Source organism: Gigantopelta aegis, chromosome 6 (genome assembly GCF_016097555.1).
Source record: "Gigantopelta aegis isolate Gae_Host chromosome 6, Gae_host_genome, whole genome shotgun sequence".
Lineage (NCBI taxonomy): Eukaryota > Metazoa > Mollusca > Gastropoda > Neomphalida > Peltospiridae > Gigantopelta > Gigantopelta aegis.
In genome coordinates this window covers 66,898,152-66,922,113 of record NC_054704.1, presented here as the reverse complement: position 1 = coordinate 66,922,113, position 23,962 = coordinate 66,898,152, and the positions used below count along the sequence as shown (strand labels likewise).

Here is a 23,962-nt window from a genome sequence, read left to right as displayed (position 1 = left end):
GTACATGTTCATAATTTTTACTCACATATATTCACTTAAATGTTTTATAAATACAGGAAATAAAAGTTCATATATGAATCGGTAAGTATTATTTTCGTGGGTATTGTGTAATTTTTATTATTTTTAAGATCAGCTAATGGTGATTAAAATTAGGCCAAAAATCTAAAAAGTTGCGTTTACTTACGGGCATTTGTGGCCAGCTGTCCAGTATTTATGTCCATTATTCCTGATAACAATTGTTTTCTGACCAGAACTTTTTTAAAAACCCGAACTACAATTCATATTGTAATATTTGGTGATTTTCGTTGTGAGAAAAGCGATCAAATTTATTATCAAATTAGCTGCACAATTACCGTATATCTTTGCCTATAAGTCGAATTTTTTTCACCCAAAAATTATTTTATAACTTGGGGGGTCGACTTATAAGAGGGTAAAAAAATTTCACCCAAAAATATTGCCGTTTTGGGGATTATTTTACAAGTTTTATTGTTGAAGTTTGCCCTGTATTTATACTCAAATATGTTAATTTGACACATTTGTTTTTTATAACCCTTTTTTTTGACATTAGAACGGTTTTGGTTATGCAAAAAGCCGTGCTATCTCACTCGCATGCCAAGAGAACAGTCCACTTAGTTAAAATAACAGTCATCACTAATAGCAAAAATGTCAACAATACTAACTACCTGTTGCCTGAGTTTATTTTGAAATCTGGTCACTGGCATTAATGGTTGTTCAAACAATGTTTTGTTGGTGATTAACTTCAGCTTAGACTGATATCTGCAGTTCACTGGGGACATACATAAAAACCAGTGTACTTTCAAGAGTTATCCTCCTTACATGTATTAATATGGCGGCAAAACATGTGATTAACTGATACTTTCAGTTTTATTGTAGTGATCTGTTGTCAGTGTTTATAAATAAAGTTGTTGTCGTCTGTGCACAAAACCATGCTGTACAGTGCCATACGGTAACAGCCAAACAGCTTTCACTATCTACTAAGGGAATGTTTTGTTTTGATGCTATGTTACTTGTTTGCGATGTGCAAAACGTTAAAACCGAAGTTTGTAAAATAATTTTCATTTGCTCAAATATTGTACATTATTGTTCTCATGTGCTGAAAATAAGAAATACTTCAATATTTATAAGTTGTTTTTCATGGGTCGACTTATAAACGGGTCAATAAAAAAAATATGTTTTCAGGGCTTGAAATTAGGGACTCGACTTATAGCCGAGATCGACTTACAGGCGAACATATACGGTAGCTATCGATCCCTGAAAATTACCGCTACGTGCCGCCATTGTTGTCAAGTGAAAATACTTGCCGAAAACCACTTTTTGGACTCAAAATTTTAAGGTATTTTCAATTGAAAAAATCAAAACAAAAGCTTCCGGTGAGTGTCGTGTGCAAAACGGTGGGAAATATTAATTGGGGAATGTACTGTATACAGTATACAGTATGTCGACTGACCCGGCGTCGGGCGAGATATCTCACCTGCAGTATTCAGAAGGTTAACAAAATTTTAAACAGCAGATATAAATATTACAAAAATATATCAATTAATTTTCAAGATTTTAGGGTACGTAATTGTACCCTCTGGCAAAAACCCTGGTGAGTGCGTTTAGTGTTATAAACCTTTATATGGGAGGGTTGGTGATATGAAAAATGTGAAAATTTTGGATTATGCAATTGTTCAATGGCCTCCTCTACGTGGAATGCCACACCAGTGCACTGTATGACATTCACATGTTCCATCACACAACAACCACCACCCTGAAACCGTTTGTTAATGTTGTTTTAGCATTCATAGAACAAGGCTTAAACTGCTCTTTTGCCAAGTAGAAATTGAAGTTCAGTTTGATACTTATATTTCATAAGGAGCACATGTGTTTTATATTGTACATGACATGTTCTTTAGGGAAGTGAAACTGGAATTTATTTAACAAAATGTGCTTAATTGCTAAAGTCAGCTGTCATCATTTGTGTGTTTTCTCAACTCAAACACTGTTAGTATTACATGTATAATTATTGCACAAGAAACGTGTCTTAGAAATAAGTATTCTGTCATTAATAATGTCTGTTACAACTTTACATTTCAAGACACCTGACACAAAGTGCTGCCCACATAATGTTTTCTGAGGTGAAAAACCCTGTGGATTTTAGTGCTTTAATAAAAACTATCCCTGTCCTGATCTTTGATTAGAAGCTCACAGTAATCCCTACTTTTCGTGACCCTGCGGTGTTTTCAAGATACTTTGTCTAATACTTTTTTCATCCCCACCTACATGTAATAACTGATTTAAATTAACATTTTAGGTCCAAGCTTTTGGAATGTTTTGATTTTGTTATTGAAAAGTTTTATTTTCTTCTGTATAACCCCCGACTCTTTGACTATTTAATAAGAGACATGTACAAAAATGTACTAGTTCAGTCTCAGTATCTACATTTCTTCAGCAAGAAAGATTTTGGAAATGAGGTCTAATAATAAATATGGATTGAATTGCAGGCAGGGTTAGCTCTGGATCAGCAGAAAATTTCGCCAAATTATATATTAAACTTCAATTTTTTTATAGATACCCAGCTATTTTGTAACAAAATATCAATTTTATACTTGAAATTCTTTCGCCCAATTTTTTTTCCCCCCGCCAATTGTTTTAAAAATTCGCAATTGGCGAATTTGTCGAGTGTTGGAGCTAGTCCTGACGCCAGGCATCGAAATAAGCATTGTGTCTGGTAACCCATTTATAGGTTACCACAAAATAAAATTAAAGTTAGAATTGAATTCCTGTTACTACTAATTTTTAATGCCTTTACATGTGTGCCAGATGAAATTGTATCGGTGCGCATGAACATCGGTACAAGAAACGGAATCCGAACGTAAATTTACCTAGTGGGCACTGCTTAAACGCGGATTACCGAAATTGCTTGCAATTGTACAAGTGCGCATGAACATCTGTGCAATTTCGTACGAGAAAACGAAATGCGGAAGTAAATTCATCTAGTGGACGCTGCTTACACGCGAAATGACTAATTGCACATGTGCGCGCGAACATCTATGCAATTCCTTACGAGAAAATAAAACGCAGAAGTCCGGAATGCATTGCCTGGTTTACGTTCAGATACGAAACTACTGTTCTGAAATTTTTTTGAGAACGAAACACCATTCTTGACTTTTCTTACATGTGGTAACCTCACAGTAACCTGAAAGACCGTTCTCGACTTATTTTGATGCCTGAAACCGACTGTTACAGAATCACATTCAGTGTATTATCTAGCACAGTAGTGTTCATTAATAGGCAGTAATTTTCGGTGGCTACTGCTGCAACTGTTCGTGCTTACAAGCATACACATTGTCTTCTACACAGATGTCCAAGTTAAGATTACCGCATGTCATGGAAGTTAATTATGATGCAGTGTCTTATTAGGCCCCTGCCGGTCCAAGTGGAAAGGTCTGGGTTTCATCTTCGTCTGTCTGTCCCACATATAGTTTTACAGACTTGTTTTCACAATGCCTCCAGATATTGAGCTGAAACTTTGTATATATACACCGCTTCATTGTGTACTGTTACAGATCAAGTTTGATGTTCATTGCAATTTATACATTTTTTTCGTAAATTCCCTTAAACTTAGGAAATAAAACTTTGTTGCCCCCACAACTGTATACATTGATGTCATATGATCATCAAAGACCCATGATGTATCGTAAAGATAGACTCACAGGGAAGTGTGTGCTGGGGTATTGTTAAACATTCATTCATTTATTCACACAGGGAAGTGTGTGCTGGGGTGTTAAACATTCATTCACACAGGGAAGTGTGTGCTGGGGTATTGTTAATCATTTATTCATTCATTCACACAGGGAAATGTGTGCTGGGGTGTTGTTAAACATTCATTCATTCATTCACACAGGGAAGTGTGTGCTGGGGTGTTGTTAAACATTCATTCATTCATTCACGCAGGGAAATGTGTGCTGGGGTGTTGTTAAACATTCATTCATTCATTCATTCACACAGGGAAGTGTGTGCTGGGGTGTTCAACATTCATTCACACAGGGAAGTGTGTGCTGGGGTGTTCAACATTCATTCACACAGGGAAGTGTGTGCTGGGGTGTTGTTAAACATTCATTCACTGGGAAGTGCAAGATTTAAAAAAAAAAAAAAAATCAAAACTGGACTGTGGGGTCTCAGGCTGGATTAATAATCATCAGCGTCAAAGCAAAATTAATGTGATCTCATGAAATGACTGTCAGGTCCTTGTTTACAAATGTTGTATGGCTACCAAAATGTAATATTGTAATGGCAGAACATTTTAAGAGGCTATAGTTTTAGATTTTGGTAAATTCCATTTGAAAAAGCAATTTTTTTCAGCTTGTTGGAAGGTGTGGTATGCAATATTATGAATATATATATGAAGAATGATGTGTTCTCAGCAAATAGTTTCATTAAAAATCAGTCTGCATGTGCCGTCTTAGAAATTTGGTTGTAATGGATTACATTCCTAGTTTACTGTATCTCCGCAGTGGAGGAGTTGTCCACAAGATTTGTGGCAACCTATTGCTGCAGGAGTTGAAATAATCTGGTTGCCAATGCTGACCACATTTCGAGTAGGCACTTAGAACAAATAATGTTAATCACCTATGGCTGCTTTCTAGCCTCTTAACTTGACTCAACCTGGGATGAGTCGGCCGTTGAACCTCCACTTATTATATCAACAGTGAACCCCAGCACTGTAATTTCTAACCATAATACTACAGAAAAGTACATTAAAAATTAAGCACCCCATGTTTTTGTTGTCGCTTTATACCGTTTCTTGATACCAGACAAGTGAAGGAAAAAAAAAGGTGTACGTTTTTGTCCGTCATATTTTTATTGGCAGCCTCATAACATCGATATTGATAATAACATCAATAATGCAGCATGCTTTGAACTGTGTACTTCATACAAATAATGGTCATTGTTGTTATGAGGTCGTGTTCTTTTTATTAAAAAACAACAACATTTAGGCCTTAAAAATAAAAAGACATAGCTTCTGTTTTGAATTGCCATTGCCAACAGCGTGTGTTGATTGAATTCAAACATGGACATAAAAAAATATATGTTGTACAGAAATCTGAGATTCTGTTATTCTGTCCATTTGTCCGTGACTGGAAAATCATCATGTCTACATTTCATGAGTGTATCTAACAAGTGCCATAAGGTGTATTGATGAGTTGACAACCTGTAGTATTGATTTCCCAACACATTGGAACGTGACAATACAAATATACATTATTTATTAAATAAAGCAGTCCATTGACATAGATAGTATCACTTTATATGTATTCATAATGATCAAGAAAGAAAAAAGTGTTTTATTTAACGACGCACTCCACACATTTTATTTACGGTTATATGGCGTCAGACATATGGTTAAGGACCACACAGGTTTTGAGAGGAAACCCGCTGTCGCCACTACATGGGCTACTCTTCTGATTAGCAGCAAGGGATCTTTTATTTGCGCTTCCCACAGGCAGGATAGCACAAACCATGGCCTTTGTTGAACCAGTTATGGATCACTGGTCGATGCAAGTGGCTTACACCTACCCATTGAGCCTTGCGGAGCACTCACTCAGGGTTTGGAGTCGGTATCTGGATTAAAAATTCCATGCCTCGACTGGGATCCGAACCCAGTACCTACCAGCCTGTAGACCGATGGCCTGCCACGACGCCACCGAGGCCGGTCTCTTAATGATCAGTGATCACAACTGAAAAGTTGGATGCAAAAGCAGGTCGATGGGTATACATTTTGTGTGTATGTAACGCGCAGATAGCTGGTAGTAGTCCTGTTTTGTCCATGATCATAACGGAATATAGCCAGGTCTTCGTACTACGTAACTGGCATAAAGCAGGAATTCTACAATTGCTATAAAAATCCACTAGCCATGGGATCAGTGATTAAAATTTTTTACTAGCCATGATTAAAATTTCACTAGCCCTGCTTTTAAGTAAATGTAATTTTATTAATAGGAATAATCAGATATATCACCTAAAGAAGGAGATAGAGCTTCAAAACCTTTAGATGTGTGTGTGGGGGGGGGGGGGGGGGGGGGGGGAGCAGGATATTCATATTTACAAAACAGACTTAAATGCAGCATTTGACAACTTTGTTTTCACTAGCCATCAGGCATGGTGATAGTAGTTATTTACTAGCCCAACATTGAATATCGCTAGCCATGAGAGTGGGGCTACCATAATCTAGAAGCCCTGCATGAAGGTTTGGGACAGGGCTCAGTGCCATTGAGACGATTAGACATTACGTTTGTGGGACCAGCCCCAAGTTCAGCCAGCCCTTTGCAAACTATTTTGTCTGGTTCCTGAAGCAGTAATCCGGTTTACTGTGTAGCGTAAAAATCAGTCTGGTGAATGTTGATAACAAGCAGTTGACTGAAATTACCCCATGTTTCTTCCACTTCCTAATCAGTGTCATGGTATGTGCTATCTAATAGCCATAAAAGATTCCTTTTTGCCTTTTCAATAGAATTAGCTGGTGTGATGGTAGATTAACGATGTTAGATTCCCAAGTAGCCATAGTTTAAATCCAGGTTCACCCTGCCCATTACCATGTTAACCAACTGCCAAATTTTATACAAAGTGGCTACAATATTTATGTTCTACATGCATGTATCTGAAAATTGGCTAAAAAGTATGTCTAGTATGACCTCTAAAAATGTGCTGGGGTGTCATTTGACAAACATCCTTTTTTCCCCATATTTACATTAGATGCGCGGGTACCTGACAATCACAGGGTAATGGTACTTATGTTTTCTTAGTGTACATTTACAGTACTTAATTAGTTCATTGTTTTTTTCTGGTAATGGGTTATTTTCCTTGATTTCACTTTCATGTTTTACCAAGTAGATAAAGTTCTGACATGAATGTTTGAATCAAGATTATTGCTGGTGATCACGACATATCGATATTTTGAGCTAGCAGATCAATGATTAATTGATTGTAATCATTTTAGTTTCACATACTGGCCTTTTTGTTTCCTTCCAATTTAGTAATTAGTAATCAACTGTTTTCATTTTATTCTGTTAAACAGTGAATACCTTTCTAAAAAATAAATTATCTGACCATCATGCACCTGTTAGGGAACTAGACCTTAAATTTTTTAAATTTTATCTTTGATAACTCTGTATTTCTTTATGTACACGTGAAAACAAACGGTATATAACCTCAACATATTTTCATCAGTTTCATCATTTAAACTGCAAGATCAATTACAGTTCACATTCCCCCCCACAATTGATTGTAAACTTTTATAATTAATCATCACATTGATAGAGCCAAAATAATAACAGAAATTCAATTATAATTAATCATTTGAACATCACTAGTTGTATTTTAAATTTGTTTTGATGATAATAAATTGTACAGTAAAGTAGACATGGAATGTTTTGATGACCTATTGGTGGAAAAATGTTTTTTTGGTACTACATGGTGCAATAGAATGCTCAACTCATTTAAATGCAAGACTATTTTTATCAGCCTGGCATACATGTATAGGATATGGACACATTTACTATTTATATTTCACAACAGTGCATACTTTATTTTTGTTGTTTTGTGTAGCACAGAATAGCAAACAATTTTAAAAGATTAAACAAATTGTAGAACATGGATACAAATTTTTTCGTAAAAAATGTCATTGCAATAGTATCCTATAAATTATCAATAATATTCATGTTATAAACCCATTTGTTATTTTAATTTCTTACACACTCGTTGGTGAGAACATCATTCGTTATTTTTAATAACACATACTTGTTAACACATAAATTTGTACATGTGTTAACAGTTTAAAGACATACGACTGGCTGCTCCTTGGTGATAACCAGGTGACCAATGCCATACCAGCCATTGAAAAAAAAGAACGTCAAATCAGATGCGTATCTGGGGGGGGGGGGGGGGGGGGGGTCCTAGGGGCCTGGGCCCCCCTAAATTTTGCGACAATTATAATTTCATTATATATTAATTTCCTTTTTTTTCTGATCCCCTCCAGACCTCCCCCAAAGTTCCATGGGATATTCAGCCTCATGTCATTGGGGCCCCTCTAAATGGATTTTCTGGATCCACCACTGCAAATCAATCACTCTGTAATATACAAGATAACCTGAAATTGACTTGTCTATGATGAGCAAGGGCCATAAATAGGTTTTCGTTGGAAAAGGCATTAAAATTATTTTAAAACTGTTTTTTCAAGATATGTAAGAAATAGAATACAACATTTGTGTCCGTTAGATACCATTTATCTTATAACTCGTTTAAAAGCATATCCAACTTTTGCTTATTCGATGCATTTTAAAACAACTTGTAAGATAAATGGTATATAATGGCCACTCATGTAGTATTCTGTATGTATTAAACCATTTTATATACTGACCTGTACACCTGAGCATAACATTTTGATTAGATTTAGTTAAACTCTGTGATGTCAAACTACATTTGTGCCAGTCATTATATTACTGGTAAAAGCTATTTTAAGAACTATGATTGAGTAAATAATGAATTAAAAAATATTTTAGAAGTTTTTTTGGATAAATAGAGTTTTCTACTCCTATTTTGTAATATGTAAAATATCGATCTTGGTTGATGTTTTCAATATAACTAAACCCTGTGAAATAAAAGCACTCATGGCAAGTCCTCTATCTATTAAATACTCTAAATAAAATAATAATGTAACAATTGGGTTTTAAAAAATAAAAATGATATAATTGTGTATTATAATAAAACAGAAAAAACACTAGCACATATAGTCACCTATCCACACAATATTCTGCAGTGCTTTAAAACCTATAATCTCAGGTGTTGTATATCCTAAAGGCTGTTACAGCAAAAATACTAACCACAAAATTCAATAAGCAAAAAAACCCGATACATAGAGGACACTTCATGTTTTTTGTCAAATATGATATTTATATCTTACCGAGTGAAGTTTGCAATTATATCTCAAGAGTCGCGCTTGCGCAATGAGTGTTATATGATTGCAATCTTCATGAGATGAGATATAAATCATATTTGACAAAAAATATGAAATTTTCTATTTATTATATAACTTTTGGCAATTTACCTTTATTTTTAAAATGCCAGTAGCCAAATAGTTCCGGCTTTCTTACAGTGAAGATAACACTTTCTACAGTGACTGATAACACTTTTATTTCACTAATATTTTAAAATATTTCATTAAATGTTATATAATAAATATGCCTATTATGAAAGTGTTACTGTCAGAATGTTTTCCCAGCTAATAAAGAATTCTCTCCCTTGGATCAGAATTCCTTGCATGTGAACCACACAAGCTCCTGTGAGATACCTTAACAAAGTATGGTAAGACGTATATGCAGTCTTTTACCAGTATGTTTATTTTTAGAATTTGGTAATTTAATCCTATGCAGTACTGAATTCTTAATAATAAAACTGATATTATCAAATAGTGAAATGTTATTTTCATGTTTTATAGTATCTGTGCATACTGAAAACGTGTAACAAATATTAAATCAATATGGTAGTAAATTGGCAAAAGACTTATATTAACTCACGTACAGCCAAATTATGACAGGTGTAATTTCCTAGAAACAGCTGTGTCTAGTTAATAATTTATTGTAAATGCCAGTGTCTTTCCATATATGCGCACGTCATCTTTTTTCAGCATTTAAGTCTTGAAAAGAAAGAAAGAAATGTTTTATTTAACAACACACTCAACACATTTTATTTACGGTTATATGGCGTCGGTTAAGTCTTGAATGCATCAAAAATAAACATGTGATTATCATCTTTCATAAATGTGGCCTCTTTCATATTACAGTGTTTTTGTTTCTTCGCTATTTACTGGTAGTCACTATTAGTGTCTGCTAGGTTTATCCGTCTGATGTGTGTGTCTGCTTGTACCTGCTTATTATCCACTGTATTCCCATCCATATGTCACCTACTGCATCTGGGGAGGGACTTAGCCCAGTGGTAAAGCGTTCGCATGATGCACGGTCAGTTTAGGATCGATCCCCGTCGGTGGTCCCATTGGGCTATTTCTCGTTCCAGCCAGTGCTCCACAACTGGTATAACAAAAGCCGCGATATGTGCTATTCTGTCTGTGGGATAGAGCATATAAAAGATCCCTTGCTGCTAATCGAAAAGAGTAGCCCATGAAGTGGCGATGGCGGGTTTCCTATTTCAATATCTGTGTGGTCCGTAACCATATGTCTGACGCCATATAACTGTAAATACAATGTTGAATGCGTCGTTAAATAAAACATTTCTTTCTTTTTTCTTACTGCATCTTGACTGTTTATGATCACATACTTCAGACGTCCACATTAAAAGGAAAAAACACCTAAAAAATCCTGAGTACAGTAAATTAGATGCTGTCGATGAACGCTGTTGCCATTTAGAATGTCTGATGTCACTGTGAACAGGCGGTTGCTCTGTTGTGTTTTCTCTTTTCAGTGTGCTGCCTTTTTTTCTTTTCTTTTTTTTCCAATGCATTTAAAACCCCAAGTACTAATGTAATTTATATAATAACATGATAAAAATAGATAAAAATGCAAATACGTATTCATTTATGTAAAATTCAGCTAGCCTTTTATGGAAAATATATATGAACACATTAACTCGGTCGACTTATTGATTTTTGTTTGATGACATGTTACCATTGTCTGCACCAGAAATAAACTCTTATGACTTGAGACTTTGCGATTTTATCTGCACAGAAAGGAATTGTCTTATTATTGTTCTTTCAATAGTATAAAGGGCAGCGAACTGGTGTTGGGATTTATTTTCAATCTGCATGCTAACATACATTATTTCAATCATCCATGTATTTCTGTCGTTATTCATTATATATTTGAATCGTGCTATAATAAGTATACATATTGAACTTACACATTTATAAAGATTTCTGCAGTTGCAGAAAATCATTGTAATGATGTACAGGTTTTAATTAATTACTGTATATGTAGTGTATTGACCAAATAATAGAAACATCTCTTGATAATTAATATAACTTGTACTTACATGTAAACATTTTCATTCACAGATTAGGCAGTTATATTTGTTTTGGTTTGCTTCTTATTTATGGACGCAAAATTCTGAACTGGTGGAAGGGACTCTGGGAGTGCTAACGATCCACTGGTTAGGGGGCGCAATACTTGCCTTGCCCTGGTTGCTGGCAACCCACGCTACGTCACTGTATTTATTTTATCTTGTGCACTTTGGGACAACAATAAGTTTGTTTTGTTTAACAACACCACTAGAGCAGATTGATTTTATTCATCATCTGTTGGATGCCAAACATTTGTTAATTCTGATGCAGGGAACATTTTGTTTTGAAAATCTTGATTAGCAGTATTTCTGGATAATTGTGTAGTGATCTCTGAAACTTGCGTAGCGAATAATCACGACACAATTCCTGACGAAAATGTTCCCTGTGATATAGTTATAGAGGAATAATACAACCTTTTTCTTCTGTTAGCAGCGATCTTTTATGTACATCCGATGCCATATAACCAGAAATAAAATGTGTTGAGTGCTTCGTTAAATAAAACCATTTCCTTCTTCTTTTATGTACACTTTTCCAGTGACAGGATTGCACATATCACGGTCATTCATCGGACACCAGTTGGGAGATTGGCTTAAATTATATTTATTGATCATTTATTTTATAACATTAAATTTTTGTTGTTGTTGCTACATTCACCCCTATGTGTCCAGAGTAGTTAGTCGTAGCAACACTTCTGTTTGTTCCCCCTGGGTTGGAACATAGCCAAGTGGTAAAGTGCTTGTTTGATGCGCGATCATTCTGAGATCGTTCCCCATCAGTAGAGGCCCATTGGGCTGTTTCTCATTCCATCCAGTGCACCACGACTGATATACGTATGTGCCATGGTATGTGCTATCCTGTCTGTGAGATGGTGCATATAAAAGATCCCTTGCTACTAATGGAAGAATGTAGTGGGTTTCCTCTCTAAGACACATGTCAAAATTACCAAATGTTTGACATCCAATAGCCAATGATTAATAAATCAATGTGCTCTAGTGGTGTTGTTAATAAAAACAAACTTTTTGTTCCCCCAACGAAATAAACATATATCCTGTGGGTTTTTTAATATTATCTTACCGTAACATGTTTTAAATATAAAACGTGGATAAATACATCTGGAATAACCGTGAGCCCAATTATTTAAAATTTTGTTTGTCCATTGGAAGAAATAATAAATTTGTACATACAATTAATATTGAGGTATTACAAAACATTACAGGGCCACGTTTTACGAAATAATCTTAGTGCTAAAATCATATTAAATGACTAATTTCAATAGTATAACTTATTAACTTAATGTGATTTTGGTGCTAAGATTGGTTTTTTCTCTTGTTCCAACCAGTACCACCACAACTGGTCAACGGCCATGGTATGTGCTTTCCTGTCTGTGGGAAAGTGCATATAAAAGATCCCTTGTTGCATTAGGAAAAATGTAGCAGGATTTTTTTGTTGACTACGTGACTACAACATCCAATAGCTGATGATTAATTAATCAGTATGCTCCAGTGGTGTCGTTAAACAAAACAAACTTTAACGTCTTTTTACATTGGTTATAAAGTAAGAAAAAAAAAGAGTAAATTATAATTTTGATAATGTAAATATATTTGCCAAAAACCTTATTTAAAATGGCTACAAACACAGGATTGCCCATTTAAATGTGAACTGACAAATTATAAAAATAATAATTTTTAAAAGTCCAACTGCCATAACATTTTAAACAAAGGTAAAACTGATTTGAAAAGAAAAAAATCCACTCTTCCCCCCCCCCCCCCCCCCGAACATTATTAATTACTCAAGAAGTAATTTACCTGTTTTGAGACTTATTGCTTTGTACTGTTAAAAAACCCACAACCTTGACTCATAAGTTTGAATATTGTTATCTGACATCAGATGGTAGTGATGCGTTATGGATGGGAACGGATCAATATGCAGCCTACTATGTTGTTTTCTTCTCTTACCAGTTTAACTGGTACGTTCTGCTGTCGTTCTACGCTGTCTGTTTAGTATTGATTTTTAGATGTTTACCAAAAAGTTGTTTTCGAAAAAATCACATCCTTGGTTGAGAAAGTGTAATCATAAACAGTACTTTTATATTTCCGTCTTTTTAATACAATGAATGTCATCAGTTTCATTTACGATATGTTTGTATTGGTGAGCTTGTACCTTTTTTTGGTTGGTATATGGTGCATAATGCGGCTCATAATGCGTGTCTGTCGATTTGTTTGTGGAATTATCATATTGCCGTCTGAAAATGAAATTCATTTTTAATCTCATTTCCACTGGGACATTTTGGTCCCTGTGTTTACAAACATCATTCTGGTATGTCCTTTGTTGTATTTTGTGATGTATTTGGCATAATTAGGTATATTTTAAACATGGTTACAGAGTTTTATTGCCCATATTTCTAGACTCCGATAACCAAAGGCTGTATCATTTTTTTAAATTCCCAACAGTGAGTCGTCCTGTGCAGGCAAAATATAATATCATCCCCATTTCTCATCAGCTTTCACAAGAACTGCAGCTTCACAAAGATCTACTTGAATAACCTAGGATGAAGAATGGCAGTTATTAATAACAGTTTTATTGTAACGTAGAGGGCTAAAAATTCATGCAAATCTCCAAACCTGATATGCGTCATGATTCGCACAAGCAATAAACATCCAAAGCTATATGGATTCCCATCAAATATTGCTGAAAATTAAGAACTCATAAGAAATAATAATAATAATAAAAAGAAGAAGAAGAAATAGTCTGGTTCCTGATCTTAGACTAAACTAACCTTCAAAATTGTGAAATACATTCGCTGTCATGCAGTCTTGGGAAGTAGTGTTTTAAGCAGTGTTCTCATTAGCTCAAGTATTCTGACTGTATCTTGTGTAAGAGAACTAGACGGACATTTGAACAGTTCTACTCTCTCATTACAGTTGTAGACAAAGCTATGTAGTTTTCTTTCAATCGCTGCCCACCAAAGAGTAGTCAGAAATGTCCGCTCTAATACCACAACAATCCTATGTTTGACGTCAAATACATTTGCATCGATCATTTTCGAGTTCCTTGATTAAAGAAAATCCAGATCTTAATCACTAATACACACACTACAGAAAGAAACCCGACAGCACCCACATTCAGCTAAGCTTCAGTAAACTTCAGACAGCAGAATTCCAAGTTCGCCGACCTATATCGTGACATAGCCCACTCAGCTATTCCTTCTTCCAGGGGCTGTCTCATACAATAATACATGACAAATGCCTGACAATAACAAACATTTTTTGTTTTGTTTAACAACACCACTAGAGCACATTGATTCATTAATCATTGGCTATTGGATGTCAGATATTTGGTAATTTTATCATAGTGTTAGAGAGGAAACCTGCTACATTTCACCATTAGTAGCAAAGAATATTTTTATATGTTCTCATTATGTGATTTGTCAACCGACTTGTCGTAAGAAATATGACATGTTCTAATTGGGTTGACTCCAACACGACTTGTCATTCCGATTTATAGTCCGTCCCAGCCTCCATGAACAATGTTTTTTGTAAATAATTTCAGTTTGATTTGATATAAGAAGAAAAGTAAAAGTGTTTTGGAAATAGCCCCCAAAATAATAATTCACTAGTTTTGTGTGGAATTTAGAAAACAATTGGCTCGGAAATAAATAACTTGTAGTACAAATACCATAGTAAGAAAATGGAGCTCTCTGTGGAAAGGACCATAGGTGTTCTCACAGTATGATTCGATCACATGCGACAAGACTTAATCGCATAATGAGAACGCCCTTTATCAAGACTACTCTACCCAAAAGCAAAATGCAAGCTGAATTTGTTCTGCCAAAATTAGTATTGCATCAAGGTTTTCAATATTGGTTCAGTAATAATGTTGTATTCTTGTGAATTATTTTCAGGAGATTCTACATTCTCGTTAAAAACAGCTGAATTTTTAGCCCTAACATATGCAAAATGTTCACATAATGCAAACAGGGTAGGTGGGTTAAATGTATACAAATATACAAGCCTACATCATCCAGGTAAATTTGGATATGATTTTCGTCTTTCCTGTTGTCTGGAAGAGTGCATGGGCTTCACAGCTGCTATGTCTTCTGTATGCAGATAGTTTTTGTTGTCTGCACTAGGAAAATACATGAAACCTGCATAGTGTTTAGTTAAAATAAAATGCTATCTTGTAAGTTAAGAAGAAAGAAAAAAAATTGTTTGGCTTTTAAATACAAAAGAAAATTGATGTGTACCAGTAGATACTAACAACACATTTTAAACTATGGCTGTTTGGTGACAAACTTATGATTACATGGTGTAGACACTGAGAAGAAAAAATAAGCCTGCTATAATTTAATTTCACAAAGAACATGTTTTCTAAAGTTGCACTTATTATTGGGGTATTGACACGTTACATATTTAGACATCAATAAACCTGGTCCTACGTGGTCTAAAACTGATGGTGATAGGGTTTTAATTAACAATGCTCACAAAATTAAGCAAATATAAAGATATAAATACATGTACCTGTTAATATTGATCTGTTCTATCACCACAATGTTGGAGATATCAGATACAACCATTATTAGAGGTGATGTATGACTTGTGTGAAGCATCTTTGGGATGTATCTCATTGTACCAGCATACTTGGTATTGCTGCAGAATTTACCTTCCATGCAGTTTTCATAGTCAATTATAGAGCACTTAGCTGGACCCAAGTTGAACCTGACCTGGGATTCCAGAAGGTTTAACCTACTAAATGGCCATTGTCCCAGTGACAGTTTTGACACCACCTGTTCCTGGTTCCATGATAGTATTGGTACTGTCTCCTTGACCACATACATGTACATGTAGAAAATCTCCTGTGTATTGTTAGCTAATTTCCGTGTATTGTTAGCTAATTTCCGTGCATTGTTAGCTAATTTCCGTGCATTGTTAGCTAATTTCTCCTGGACAAACGGGCACACTCCCAGACCTATATGTGGACCTATATCAGTGAGCATTTCCATTGAGAGTTGGTGAAGTTCTTTAATTATGGATGAGTAGTGATACCGTCTCTGTGACCACATGCATGTAGAAATTCCACCCATGCATTGTTAGCAAATTTCTCCTGGACAAACGGGAACACTTCCGGACTTATGTCAGTGAGCTTCTCCATACAGACCTGGTAAAGTTCTCAGCATTATGGATGTTGTATGGTGACAGTCTCTGTCACTGTTTGTCTTAACAGTGGCACAAGACTTTCTGAAAAGAACTTTCCATTGAAGTTATCAAAGTAGTTGTGGATGATGTTGGTACCATAGTCAAGTCACGGCAATTTTCTGACCAGTTTTCTGCATAGCAATAAAAAAAATGTAGTCCGTGCTTCTCTTGCAGATGTGGATAGGCTAGTGATATGAAGTGGCTAACAAAAGCATAGCTCCACATCATATTTCTTATCATTGTTGATAAATATGTCGTCTTTTTAACTTGTCACAGTTTGCAAAAGATTTAATCCACACTTCATTCTTTTGGCTAACAAGACCTATTTCTTGTGAGTGCAGGCTCTGTCAGTTGTTTATAATGTTTTATGTAAGATTTGGATGTGCTATGCATGAACCATTGGCTCTTTGTCCATCAGTATGCTCATTTGGTTTGTGTGATTTATCATTTACTTCATTTTCTCATTTTGTGGCATATTCATTGGGCCACCGCATAGCAATTGCATCATTTTCTTTCTCGTTTTCCTCAGCTTGCATATTTTTTCATGATTTTCATTTTGAGTTTTTGGCCACTTTGGTCTTCACGTACTGTTTTTAATGTTTTGCTTACAGGTCTTCAAGATACTTTCATGATGGCATCTGCTTTTCCTCAGCCTTGTAGTAAATTTTCACAATTTCCTTTTTATTTTTATTTTCATTTTCTATTTTTGAATCCTTTGCATTGTCTTCTTAGCCTTCCAAAGTGCCTGCAGCTTTTCCTTTTATATGTTAGTACTACAAGTGGAACATTTATCATAAGCAATGCTTTTATTAGCAATCCAAGAGCCACACTCTTTCCTAAATAATTTTTAACTAGTCCAGAGATACATGCTGTTAGAATTCTTTGTCACAGAAATGCTGCACCCTAATCCCTATTCACATTATATCTAGTTGTTCAAGGTGGGTCATATTTGCAGAATTAATTCTTGACAAAGTGAAAATTGAACCAATCATTAGTGCTTATAGTGATTTCCCTAGAAATTTGGCAAGGCATGGTAGACCAAACACTTTTGGGGTATTTTCACCATTTTCAGGGCACTTGTTTTTCATTAAAAATACAACAAAAATGAATTGAAATAAACATTAATGTAATTTATGTGCTTCCTTTAATAAATGAATGGCAAAAGATATAAAAGGCATATTTTATTAATTAATGATACCTTTTTGGGTGTTTTATAAAGGCAGTTTTAGAATTAACGACTGAAAAAGGCTTGTTTAATCTCAAGGCAGCATGGTGCTAGACTATTGAGGCATGGTGCTGCACCATGCTAAAACAAGCTAGGGAAAACACTAGCTTAGGTTGCGTGATGCTGAACTTCATGTCAGTATATTCAAATAGCAATATTTTAATACATATGAATGACTGAAGAGTTATAGCATTGAAAAGATATCTCTGCACAAGGCAGAAACAATAGGATATTTGACACCAGCCCTCAAAATAAGTTGTCTTTTGTTAGACATTTCTGGATATAATGATGTCTGCAGTCTGTGTCATTTGAAATGTCTTTTGAGATTGCCTTTCAGGGACTTTAAAAACCTGCCATGAATCTGTATTGTTCAGTGCAAATAGTTCCACAACTTTAACATAACACTTGATCAATAGAATGTCATGCCGGTGTTTATTATGATCCATTCATCTGGTATTTAGTACAATCCATTCTGAACGACAACCTATTTAGCCTTTCAGAAACTTTTAACTGAAATGGTTATAAGTGTGAAATACCACATAACCTAGTCTGACTACAGCTTATTTTAAGGGCTGGTCATGGTCGTAACTGTTGTGTGCTTTTGTCTATACATGTAGGATGACTGCCACTCCCCAGGATGATACATTTTTCCTACTTTATCAATAGTAGGACTGACACATTAAAGATTGGTTATGCATATGCTGCCTTTCTTGACATTTAAACAGGGAAGAAGTAGCAGTGCTCAGAAAAGGGATAACTATTTATTTTACCTACAGCAATTTAAAAGTCAAACATTTTAAAAGGACATACCCTAGTTTTTAAACACTAAGGCATATTTTTGAATATCAGAGCCGTTTTTGATAACTGAAATCATACTTTGCTTAGATTATCCATTTCTGTACATTCGAAGTGTTTTTGGTCATCCTGGTGTTTTTAATACCACAAAATGCATTTCTCATATTTTTAAAAACGCACGTTCGTCTGAGTAACAGTTATGGTGAAGAGTTTTAATCTATTTTTAGAGGGTATTTTACCTAAAGTCACAGACTCCTGTTTCACTCAATTGTAACTTTATCCAAATGTGTTACAGGTTTGTAGATTAACTAAACTTGGTGTGCATTTTCGTGGGCTGAAACTAGGGTCTGTCCCTTAAATATTCATCAGTCAGGATCAAATGTTGTACATGCATTCACTGGGTAAGTTGAAGCATATGCATTGCTTCATTTTACATGCAAATGACATTTGGTTAATTCTTGTGTGGTCTGATTTCATACAAATAACAAAGTAGGCCTCTGAATATTGTACAAATGATAGTCTTAAAATAAAATAAATCTTGTTTTGTGTAATTCATTTTTCATTCATGCATTAAATTTAGGACATCATTTACATGATCTGACATGATGTGTTTCACAGAAATGAAATGTGTTACTTAAATTTACTGTTGTATAACTCATAAATGGTTTAAGCCAATTTTCAGTTCTCAAAGGCCAAAAATAAAACTGAGAAACCTGAAAATAAACTACATATGTATGAAATAAACAGATGGTCTATTAAATAAACAAAACTGTGAAATAAATGGTCTATGAATTACGGTAAACAAATGGTCTATGATTAGTACGAAATAAACAGTCTATGAATTACAGTAAACAAATGGTCTATGAAAGAAACAAACTGTGAAATAAATGGTCTATGATTTATGGTAAACAAATGGTCTATGAAATAAACAAAACTGTGAAATAAATGGTCTATGAATTACAGTAAACAAATGGTCTATTAAATAAACAAAACTGAAATAAATGGTCTATGAATTACAGTAAACAAATGGTCTATGAAATAAACAAACTGTCTGTGAAATAAATGGTCTATGATTTATGGTAAACAAATGGTCTATGAAATAAACTGTAAAATAAATGGTCTATGAATTACGGTAAACAAGTGGTCTATGAAATAAACTCTGTGAAATAAATGGTCTATGAATTATGGTAAACAAATGGTCTGTGAAATAAAAGGTCTTTGAAAGAAACAAATGGTCTGTGAAATAAACAATTGGTCTATGACAAACGTCAAATGTGATAGACTTGTAATATATTTTAATTTATTTGCTATTTCAGCATTATTTCCAAATAGTATATTCTTGTTTTTAATATGTTAAAAGGAGACCTAAATATTTCACACCTGTGCAAAATGTTAAAACATGTTTAATAAATATTCTTACCTTTTAAATTGCTGAACAAGATTTTGCTCATTCATCTGTATTGAGCGACATTGCCACTACGAGTAAAGGAATATCGGGGACAGAATGAGCAAATAAAATTGTTTTCTTTTAAGTACAGACTTGGCAAATGGATTGTTTGAATTGAACTGTTGACATGACAGGAATTGCAGCACGCTGCTGGTAACCCACTGCATGTTGGGAGGTGGGGGAAGGGGGAGTACTCGCTGGCTGTTGGTCCACGTTGACGCTCGTCTTTGTTTTGGGGAGATCATCCTCCTCATACCGACATCCATGTGACTGGCTTTGTAGTGCAGTCACTTCCGATTTCCACCGTTGCCACCAGTCGAGGTTACTCCGTACAGAACTCGTTCGAAGTCCGTCATCGTCTTGTGTGTTGTTGAACTTTTACCGATTCTCTGTGTTGTTTTTCCTGCCTTTTTTCTTTTGTTGGCTGTTGGTTCTTGTTCTTCAGATAGAGATAACTTGGGGTGAAATTTGATAAACATTTGCAAGTTAATGAAAAAGGAATAAATAACATTTGAAAAACAATATATTTTATGTAAACCTTTTTATCTTGTACATAATTTGAAAAAATTTCAATATTTTTGTTAGATATTACATTGTTATGAAAAATCTTAAACCTCTTCATTTTGAGACCCAACAAAGTTGGGGATTTTATGTTGTTATTTCTTAAAAATACTTTGTTTTGTTTGTTTGTTTGATAGGTTTTTTTTATGTGAGGGGTTTTGGAGGAGGGGAGGGTGCATTCATTAATAATATACCGGTCTCGGTGGCGTCGTGGCAGGCCATCGGTCTACAGGCTGGTAGGTACTGGGTTCGGATCCCAGTCGAGGCATGGAATTTTTAATCCAGATACCGACTCCAAACCCTGAGTGAGTGCTCCGCAAGGCTCAATGGGTAGGTGTAAACCACTTGCACCGACCAGTGATCCATAACTGGTTCAACAAAGGCCATGGTTTGTGCTATCCTGCCTGTGGGAAGCGCAAATAAAAGATCCCTTGCTGCCTGTCATAAAAGAGTAGCCTATGTGGCGACAGCGGGTTTCCTCTAAAAAATTCTGTGTGGTCCTTAACCATATGTCTGATGCCATATAACCGTAAATAAAATGTGTTGAGTGCGTCGTTAAATAAAACACTTCTTTCTTTCATTAATAATATATATGTAATGTATGGAAATTGTGCTAGTATTTTATCTCCAACTAAATGTATACACATTTACATTATGCTTTTCCAACCAGTTCAAGTACCGGTACTTGATTATATACTGTTGGTGGACCCACCAGGATTTTTTTTTTTTTTTTATCCAATTCCAGGCAGAATCCCATGACTGGTGTATGTATTGAAGTGTAATGTATATTCCTCTGTATGGGAAAGTTCATATAAACACTCACTTGTAGGGGTAGCCTATGTGGTCATTGGTAGCAGCAGGTTTCCTTTTTATTAGCTAAATGGAGTGTTGAACTTAGACATGAAATAGCTGTAGTGTAAATTAACCAGTGCTCCACAACTGGTGTAACAATGGTAAAATGGTATGTACTATCCTGTCTGTGAGATGGTACATAATATAAAAGATACCTTGTTGCTAATCGGAAAGAGTAAGCCATGAAGTGGTGACAGCAGGTTTCCTCTCCATATGTCTGACATCATATAGCCTTAAATAAAATGTGTTGAGTGCATCGTTGAATAAAACATATCCTTACTTCCTGTAGTTTATATTATGATGAGGTGCTGGATATTCCTTTCCTTCGATCTACAGGATATATTGTACATACTGTTCTCTGTGAAGAACTAATTAAATAGCTGTTTGCTTGTTTATTGATTATAATTATATATGTCTGTTAACACTGACCTAATAAAATACAGACAGCTAAGTAGCTTATATTGTTGATGACCATAAAAACACAAATGCCCAATATAACTGATTGCTTAGCTATTTAACTCAGTTTCACAGTTCTCCTAATAACAATAATAACTGACAGATGTAAAGTGCATTGTCAACTCAACCCTTGTTTTATTTCTGACTACATATATTGTATTGATATGAGATATTAAAACTATTTTTAAAATAAAAAATGTTGGCAACCTTGGATGAAATTGTTACCATTTGCACCAGATAAAACATCATTTCCTGATTAACTGCAGGGTTCATTCAAGTAGAGTTACAAACATACACAAACTTTACATATATATTTACAGTTAGAATGTTTTATGTATTGCTGACAACAATGTGAAGATGGCATTGGCTAAAGTGATCCAAGTTAGGATAATCATTTCTTAAACAAAGATTTTTATTTTTTAATATCTCCTGGTCACCTATTTTCATAGATGGATAAATAATAATTTTTCAGTTCCTAATGTTGGAATCTGTTTAAGTGTTAAAGTGTTAACTGCATTCCATAGTTAACCAGCTTTACACATACATTTTTTAAAATTAATTTTCACTCACGCCCATTTGTACCTGTATTTCTCTTATAAACCACCAGCTACATGCATATCTGATACCCATGTTGTACCAGTAACTGCATTTCCTGGTTAGCTGCGTTCTAAGTTTTGGCATTCAGTAACTAATTATTCACATTGTTCATAGATCTTTTGTTCATGGTTTTTTTTTTTTTTTTTTTTTGTGATGCTCGATCGATCTAGAATCGATCCCCGTCGGTGGACCCATTAGGCTATTTCTCGTTCCAGCCAGTGCTCCACAGCTGGTGTAACAAAGGCCGTGGTGTGTACTATCCTGTCTGTGGGATGGTGCATATAAAAGATCCCTTGCTGCTAATCGAAAAGAATAGTTCATGAAGTGTGTTGAGTGTGTTGTTAAATAAAACATTTCCTTCCTTCATTTTTTTGTGGTCATCCATTCCACAGGTCTGTCTTATCCCATCAGCTTTAGCTTAATCTAACCAGGGCGGGAGTTAGCTCAGTCGGTTGAGTGTTCGCTTGAGATGCTTACGTCGCAGGATCGAACCACCTCTGTGGATCCATTCAGCTGATTGGGTTTCTTCTTGTTCCAACCAGTTCTCCACAATTTGACATAGGCCGTGGTATGTGCTTTCCTGTCTGTGGGAAAGTGCATAAAAAGATACCTTGCTGCATGAGAAAAAATGTAGTGAGTTCCCTCTGACGATTACGAGTCAGAATTACCAAATGTTTGACATCCAGTAGCCGATGATTAATTAATCAATATGTTCTAGTGGTGTCATTAGACCACTTCAGAAGTTGTCCAGTCATTATTTCTGGTGAATGTTTTCTTCTTTATTATTTCTTAATTTATCACATTATGCTTAATTTGACAAATGTCTTTCGTTTTTTTTGTTCTTTTTTTTTTGTAATAACATTTGTTACCTGCTACAGTCCCTGTTGAAAGTGAGATTTCACGGTACCAGGTAGTGTTATGTGTGACTTTCTGTTTCGTCCAGCCTCAGAAGGAAGTGAATATTTCTTTCCACTCGTAATCTGTTTGAAACAGGAACACTCTTACAAAGAATAACCCGTCAGCGACACACTAAATAATCACCCACTGACACACCAAAGTTTTAGTACATGTGTTAAATATGTCTCTGTCAAGGCTGTCTGAGTCACTGGCTTCTTGTTAACTTATATCAGTAGTGTCGGTTTTCAGTTCGTATTGCAAAAAAGTACATTTAGGAAAGAAACTAAATTGTTTGTGTACTTGAGCATACATGTACACTAGAGTTTAAGCTGGGTGCCAAAATCTGTAGCTAAATTTGAGTAACATTTAGCTCAAATTACTTCTTTCTTTTTTCTTTTTTTAAATAGCTTTTCCCCTTAAAATGCCTTGTGGTAAATTGGTTGTGACATATTTTTTCACCAAGTTCAACTATAAATCACATTTGGAGATTCAGAAAATGACAGCTTAAACCCAGATACATGTATTTTTTCAGCAATGCATATTATGTATTTGTTGAGAGAAAAACACTTGTACTAAAAGTTCTTAATAAGATATATTAAAGTAATTAGTTTGCCTTTTTATTTAATATGAGAAAAATATGTTGTTTGGTTTTTTGTTTTGTAAAATCCCTTGTAAATGATTTGTTGTTGAGCTGTTTTATTTTTAGCAGTCCATGCCCTTAACACTCCTGTATTAACAGGACAATCACTTTGGTCTAGGTGAGGGTAGACATTTATGGGTAAATGTATTCAACCCTAGGTCCCAGTGAAATTTTAACCTTGTATTTAATGTTACTTCAATATATTCAAGGATTGTTTACGTGTAAATAT

At 34.9% G+C, this 23,962-nt stretch overlaps 1 protein-coding gene across 2 annotated transcripts in view; it reads left to right on the top strand.

Moving 5' to 3' along the window:
• The window catches only part of LOC121373989 (ETS-related transcription factor Elf-2-like), a 128,523-nt gene that overhangs the window by 74,800 nt on the left and 29,761 nt on the right, over positions 1-23,962 (top strand). The window lies entirely within an intron of this gene.